The 7,272-nt window shown below is 39.3% G+C and overlaps 1 pseudogene; it reads left to right on the forward strand.

Annotated features, from left to right (window-relative positions):
- LOC107668339 (low-density lipoprotein receptor-related protein 1-like) overlaps positions 1 to 7,272 on the forward strand; it is a 138,025-nt pseudogene that overhangs the window by 123,697 nt on the left and 7,056 nt on the right.

A 7,272-nucleotide genomic window follows, 5' to 3' on the forward strand; every position in this document is an offset into this window, starting at 1 on the left:
TATGTGGATCAACTTACTATGTTGTGTATTTTCAACAGTTTCAATATGAAAAATAACTTTTATATTGATTCAATGGATTTATTGCATTTTGAAGAAAAAAATTGTCATGGATTTATTGCATTTTGGGAAAAAAATAGTAACATTTTATAATAAATCTTTGAAAATCAAAATCTGGATTTGAATTTTTATGTTATTATAACCTAAATATGCTATGTGAAAGTTTGAAACAGAAAATAGTGGTTTTCATCTTGCCACTTTCTTGGTAAAGAAAACACATTTTTACTCAAATTAATCTAAATGGATTTATAGCGTTTTGGAACCAAACTCTTCAAATATAAATATAGTTTGGGTTTCTTTAACTGGTTGATTTTTGTGGTTACTGCATCCAGTAGGTCCATTTATGACACTCAGCACTTTATTATAATATAAAATATTTAATATGAAATAATTGTAATAATTATATTAAATAATATATTGTTGTGTCTCTTAGCATGGCTGTGATCTGAAGTGTGAGGAGGATCAATTCCAGTGTAAGAACGGCCACTGTATCCCACTTCGCTGGCGCTGTGACGCTGATGCTGACTGCATTGATGGCAGTGATGAAGAGAGTTGTGACATTTCTGGTGAGTATGCATGTCTGCTTCTTTCTGAAATGGCCTTTTATATATGGAGGATGACTGTGGAGATAACTCTGATGAGAACCCTGAGGAATGCAGTAAGAACTCACACACACAACTGAATTGTAAATGATCAGCGTCCCTGACAAATATTTACAATACATTTGCAGTTTTTTGTTGGTGATAAATAGAAAAATAACATGAATACATGTTTCAGACTGTAAACTCTTTCCTTTCTGTAATTCAGGAAACTTCCAGTGCCCACCCACTAGAAATTTCCGTTGTCGGAATAATCGTGTATGTCTCTGGAATGGCAAGCGCTGTGATGGTGTGGACAACTGCGGAGACAATTCAGATGAGGCCAACTGTGGTGAGTCTTCTGCTCTGACATGCCTCAATGATTTTATATCAGACTCAAGGAGTGTGACATGTGCGACATGGTTCATGTTTATATAGGAGACCACACATCCACATGCGATAAAGACCAGTTCAAGTGCAGCAGTGGCAAATGCATCACTGCCAACCTGAGGTGCAACTTCTTTAATGACTGTGAAGATTACGGGTCAGATGAGATTGGCTGCAAGACAGGTAAGGTGCTGCCACCTTATGGTACAGCGTCGTGCAGGAACCCCACAATCATTGAAAACTATAAAGGAATTGTAGTTACAAAATTATTTCTAGACAATGTCATGAAAAGTAATTAGCGAAATCCTAAAATGTAATGAAAAAAAAAAAAAAAAAATGTTTTAAACTGCAATAAAACTGCAACTGCAATTTTCCAGTATTTTAATCAACACATTTCACCATCAATTTTTAATAGCTTGTCATAATGCCAGTGTCAATCTTTGTGGATCAAATCTGCTTTGAATTTATAGTTTGGTATTTAGAAAGGCTTCTTAAATCCTGATTGAATTGACTTCATGTGTCTGTCTGTGTGTTTGCAGACACCATGCTGAATGACTGTAAGAGTAACAAATCTCTATGTGGAGATGGCGATGAGGCTCACTGCATTTCCAATGGCACAGACACGTTCTGTTCCTGCAAACAGGGTTTCCAGAGCGTCGGACACAACACCTGTGAAGGTACATGGTCTGCCATCTTAAAAAGAATGTCAGTGAAGGTTATCGCCAACTGCAACATGCAGATCAACATTTGGTAAATTGTTGTGTTGGCTCTTTAGATAAGAATGAGTGCAAGCAGTTCGGCATATGCTGTCACATGTGTAACAACACCAAGGGCTCCTACAAGTGCAGCTGCCACAAATACTTCACCAGGATTAACAACACATGCAAGGCTGACAGTATGTGCTGATTTTATTTTTTAAAAGTTTCCCTTAAGAGTTGTCCGACGGAATCACCTATCAAAAACTTTTTTTTGTCCATCTGCAGGTCAGAACATTAGTAAACAGGTCCTCTACATTGCGGATGATAACGAGATCCGGAGTCTAAATCTTGATATGCGCAAATGGGTTTATGAGCAGGCATTCCAGGGCGACGTCAACGTGCGCATCGATGCCATGGACTTACACGTCAAAACCAACCGCATTTTCTGGACCAATTGGCACACGTCTGGCATTTCCTGCTTCCAGCTGCCCTCTCCAACCTCACCATCAGGTCCTACGTCCAACTCTCACCGCAACACGAGGCAAAGCGAGGGCAGCATCACCAACCTTGATGTAAGTCAAGACATTCAGCGTTCAATATTCAACTTTATGCTTTGCGATAACTTTTCTGAATTTTCCCTGTCTCCTCTTCAGATTCCAGGTTTGAAGATGCCACGTGGAATCGCGGTAGACTGGGTGGCTGGTAATCTCTATTGGACCGATTCGGGACGTGATGTGATCGAGGTTGCTCAGATATCAGGCCAGCACAGGAAGACGCTGATTTCTGGCATGATTGATGAGCCTTATGCCATTGTAGTGGATCCTCAGAGAGGGTAAGAAACATCATGTTCTTGTACTGTTTGTATACTGTATGTTTAATTAATGCAGTTGCTTCAAATAGATTATTTCATTGATATTAATTTATTTTTGTTTCATATTTCAGAACCATGTACTGGACTGACTGGGGGAATCATCCAAAGATTGAGACGGCAGCCATGGATGGGACTCTCAGACAAACCCTGGTCCATGAGAACATCCAGTGGCCTACAGGTCTTACCAGCACAATGCTGATTTTAACCATATGTATCCAAGAAATAAGTTCACTGTATTAAAATTAAATCCATGTGTTAATACATACGTCTTCTCTAAAACAGGTCTTGCAGTGGACTACTTCAATGAGCGTCTGTACTGGGCAGATGTCAAGCTCTCTATGATCGGCAGTGTGCGTCTAGATGGCTCTGACCCTGTTGTGGCTGTGTCCAACATCAAAAACAGTTCAGTAACACTGTTATGCTCTGGTGTTAAAGCTCATGCATGACTGTATCAGCTAAAATGTATATTCAGCTATAAAATAATATACACTACCTTTCAAGGAATTAATCAGCTTCTCCCTCTTTCTTACAGATCTCCTCCACCCCTTCAGCATTGATATCTTTGAGGATTACATTTATGGTGTTACCTACACCAATAACTTTGTCTTCCGGGTTAACAAGTTTGGCAAAGGTCAGGCAGAGAATCTGACCACTGGCATCAACCACGCCACTGACATAGTCCTATATCACCGCTACAAACAGCCTGAGAGTGAGTGTCTGTGTGAAAGTGTGTGTGGTTTGGTCACATTTTTTAGGGTCTGATTGCGAATGTGAGTGTCTTTTACTGCAATCTAATCAGTGTATTTTTTTTACAGTGACTAACCCATGTGATAAGAAGAAGTGTGAATGGTTGTGTCTACTCAGTCCCAGTGGGCCAGTGTGCACGTGCCCTAATGACCACATCCCTGACAACGGTACCTGTACAGAGGTGCCGCCAGCGACCCAGTCCCCATCCAGTAAGACCCTCCAGTCTGCTACTGCTTTAACACTAGTCCTAATTCATTTTATACCACAGCCAGAGCAATGCCGAAGCCACTTGTTACACTGGAATATAGAATAACCATTTTACTGATCACACCAGTTATTCAGAATTCATTGTATATATTGTGTATAAACTGTTTTTGAGCTTGACTGAATGCATTTATGAAAAAAAAAAAACTGATACTTCATGAGAATAAATTAATTTCACATGCATTTCTTAAAACTTAAAATGTTCATCCAGATGGTCATTTTTAAAAAAAATTTTTTTTAGCTCCTACATGTAATGTTCAGTGCCAGAATGGCGGCAGCTGTTTCCTCAATGCATGGAACCAGCCCAAATGTCGCTGCCCCACCAGTTACAGTGGAGAACGCTGTGAAATCAACCAGTGCAGAGACTACTGTCAGAACGGAGGAACCTGTTCCCCGTCACGCACAGGTACACACACTCACAGACACATTGTGCCATCGTGGCCAGGGCTCTGCACATTTATCTCTATAGGTACATCAGCAACACTTTCTGTTTCCTCTCTTCAGGTGCTCCTACCTGCCGCTGTCAGACTGGCTTCACTGGCCCCAAATGTAACCTGCACGTTTGCAACAACTACTGCCATAATGGGGGCAACTGCACTGTCAACCAGGGAAACCAGCCAACCTGCCGTTGTCCAAAGGGCTTCCTGGGTGACCAGTGCCAGTACAGTGAGTTTAACTACTTGTCACCTTTAAACAGAGGATTCAGTCATTTATAAAATCTCGAATGTCCTAATGTTTTTTTTATTAGCTGTTTGCATACAAACAAAAGTCTTACTAATAAATGAAACATACATTATAAAGTCGAATAAGTACCTGAAATCAATCTGTGCAGGTCAGTGTGAGGACTTCTGTAAGAATGGAGGTACTTGTATGGAGACGATGAACGGCACTAAGCAGTGCCAGTGTTCTGACTTGTACTTTGGTCCTCAATGTGAACTGAGCAAGTGTGAATACTGTGGCACGGGCAAGTGTGAAGTGCTACGCAGCGGGATAATATGCAAGTACGTACCAGCATATTTGACTCACTGGGCTTTCAGTCTTCCAGCGTTAAGCCTTAGCTTGTTTGAAATAATGAGTTGTATAAATATGGATTTGAATCAGTTGTGTACTGTTTATGTGGGTTCTATGATAATTTATGTTCTTCTGTGTAGATGCGCTAATAACATCCAGCGGCCCACCTGCTACACCTGTGATGACTTCTGCATTGAGGGCCAGTGCTCTGTAGACCCTCATACTATGCTGCCACAGTGCAGGTTAAGTGGACAGAGCTGTATAAAAGAAATTGCTTTTACATTCTTGCAAATGTTTTGTTGGTAAAATGTAAAAAGAAAAAACACCAATAGATAAAATCCACATAAAATGGAAAATTAGACTGCAAATAGAATAAAGAAAATGGAAAACAAAGGTAGGCCTAGTACTGAACCTTGTGGTACCCCAGATAAAAGATAATCTACCTGAATGTCCTGAGTTCTGTACTTGAGACAGCTGACAAACCTGTCTAGCATGATCTTAAAAACCTATATTAACAAGATTCTCTGTTAGAATTGCAGCGACAATAGAATAGCCAAGTTTGAGCTAAACACTGTAAGGATTGCCAGTGATGTAAAGTGTGTGTGTGTGTGTTATGTAGGTGTCACACGGACCGATCCGGTTTCCGCTGTGAGTTCAACGTCGCCCCTGTTAAAAACTCAGACTCTGGAAGTAAGTGCCAGCATTTCTTTACATCTCTCTCAGATTCATATTCAGTTTGATAAGGTAAGGTGTGCCTGTCGCTATGAAGAAATCTGGGCAATAATAATGCATATTTCTTCTTTGTGTAGATACTCCATCAGTGGTCATCCCAGTGATGTTACTGCTATTACTTGCACTGTTAGTGGTTGGTGCCATCTTGTGGTACAAGAAGAGAATGCGTGGGTAAGTACATACAGTATAGCAATTTCAGTGTGTACAGAGGAACTCAGAGACACTCCAGGACTATAGCCAAACTTATTTTGTGTATTGATAAAAAACAAAATGTCCTGTAATCTCCCTCATTTTACTGTAGAGCAGGGGTCTTTTACTTTTTCAGTTCAAGGGCCTTAGTTTTGGTAATTGATTTAATATAATAATTATATGATTATATATTATACTATAATTATTTGTTTGGCTGAATAAAATATTTGTACATCATTATTTTGTATGATGTGTATGATTATATATTTTATTTTTAAATATTAGTTTGGTTAAAGAAAATATTTTACATGTAATTATTCTTGTATATAATTGTTTATTATTTTATAATTGTAATTCTGTATTGATTACATGTATTGAATACATATTTTTTCTACAATTTTAGTCTAAGCTCATATAATAATTAGCAGACCCCTTTCAGTACCCTGTTGAAGACCCCTGCTTTAGAGCATTAATTCCTCTACATTCTTCTTTAATTTAACACTAAACTCAATTTCCAGCTCTCTCACTTTCTCTCTCTCTGTGGTTAAACTGCATCTTTCCGTCTCTCAGGTCTGTGAGGCGGGGCAAGCCCAGCTCCAGATGTTCGCGGTAACTGACTCTATAACAGCAGGGTCCCATCCTAGTCCATCCTCTCCTCTCTTCCTCCCACATCATCATACTCTACCTCTCTTTCTCCCTGCTTCTCCTGCCTGATCCTGTACTGTTACTGTGGTATTCCTGTGGTTTTTACCAGTTTCAACACAGGGATCTATTGACGACAGCTAAAATAGATCAACTGTTTGGTGCAAGACACAGCACTGGGCTGCGTCCTGTCCCTCTCACTCCTCCTCGCGCCATGCTGTAGACTGTGTCCATTTATATATGTCCGTGAGAGCAGTGTCGCTGTGCTTGAAGTGTTTGGCTCCTCATTGACCATAGTGGACCATGTCTTGTGGAAATCCAGCTTTCTCTAAGACCCTGCAGAGTTGCTCACTCTGGCTGGCAGTCTCCACCTGAAAGCACATGGATGGTTCCTCAAAGTGTCATGGCTTCTTGCACATGTGTTTATATGGCAGGAGAGACCCTGGTGGATGTAGCTGTGTCTCTATGTTTGTGAGTTGCTTGGAGATAGGCTACTTTGTGTGTGTGTGAGAGTAACTTCTTGTGCCTTGGCTCGGCCTGCAGAGGTGTGTTGCGAAGAAGCTTGGACAAAGATGTAACTGCTCACTGGTGTTTGTGTCCACAGCGCCAAGGGATTCCAACACCAGAGGATGACCAACGGAGCCATGAATGTTGAGATTGGCAACCCGGCGTACAAGATTTACGAAGGAGAGCCTGACGATGACGCAGGGGAGCTGCTGGACTCTGATTTCACTTTGGATCCAGATAAGGTGACACCTTAATGTTATTCTGGTAGGGGTCTTAAGTACTAGATTTTTGTCATTTTGATTTTTAGAATATTATTTATTATAATTTTGTATTTTAAATTGTATATTTTGTATATTTTGTAATCAGCTGAAATGTTCTGTGCGCTAAAATGTTTCATATTAAAGTATAAAATATTTTTATGTTTTTTATGTTTTATAAAATGTTTTATCTAAAATATTTTAATATAATATCTATAGTTTATAATTATTTTCTAATATCATTAAAATCAAAATGACAACATTATATAATAATTATATTTTAAATATTTTATATTTTAATATTATTTTTTATTTAATTATATACTATTTTT

Source organism: Sinocyclocheilus anshuiensis, unplaced genomic scaffold (genome assembly GCF_001515605.1).
Source record: "Sinocyclocheilus anshuiensis isolate Anshui unplaced genomic scaffold, SAMN03320099.WGS_v1.1 scaffold3360, whole genome shotgun sequence".
Lineage (NCBI taxonomy): Eukaryota > Metazoa > Chordata > Actinopteri > Cypriniformes > Cyprinidae > Sinocyclocheilus > Sinocyclocheilus anshuiensis.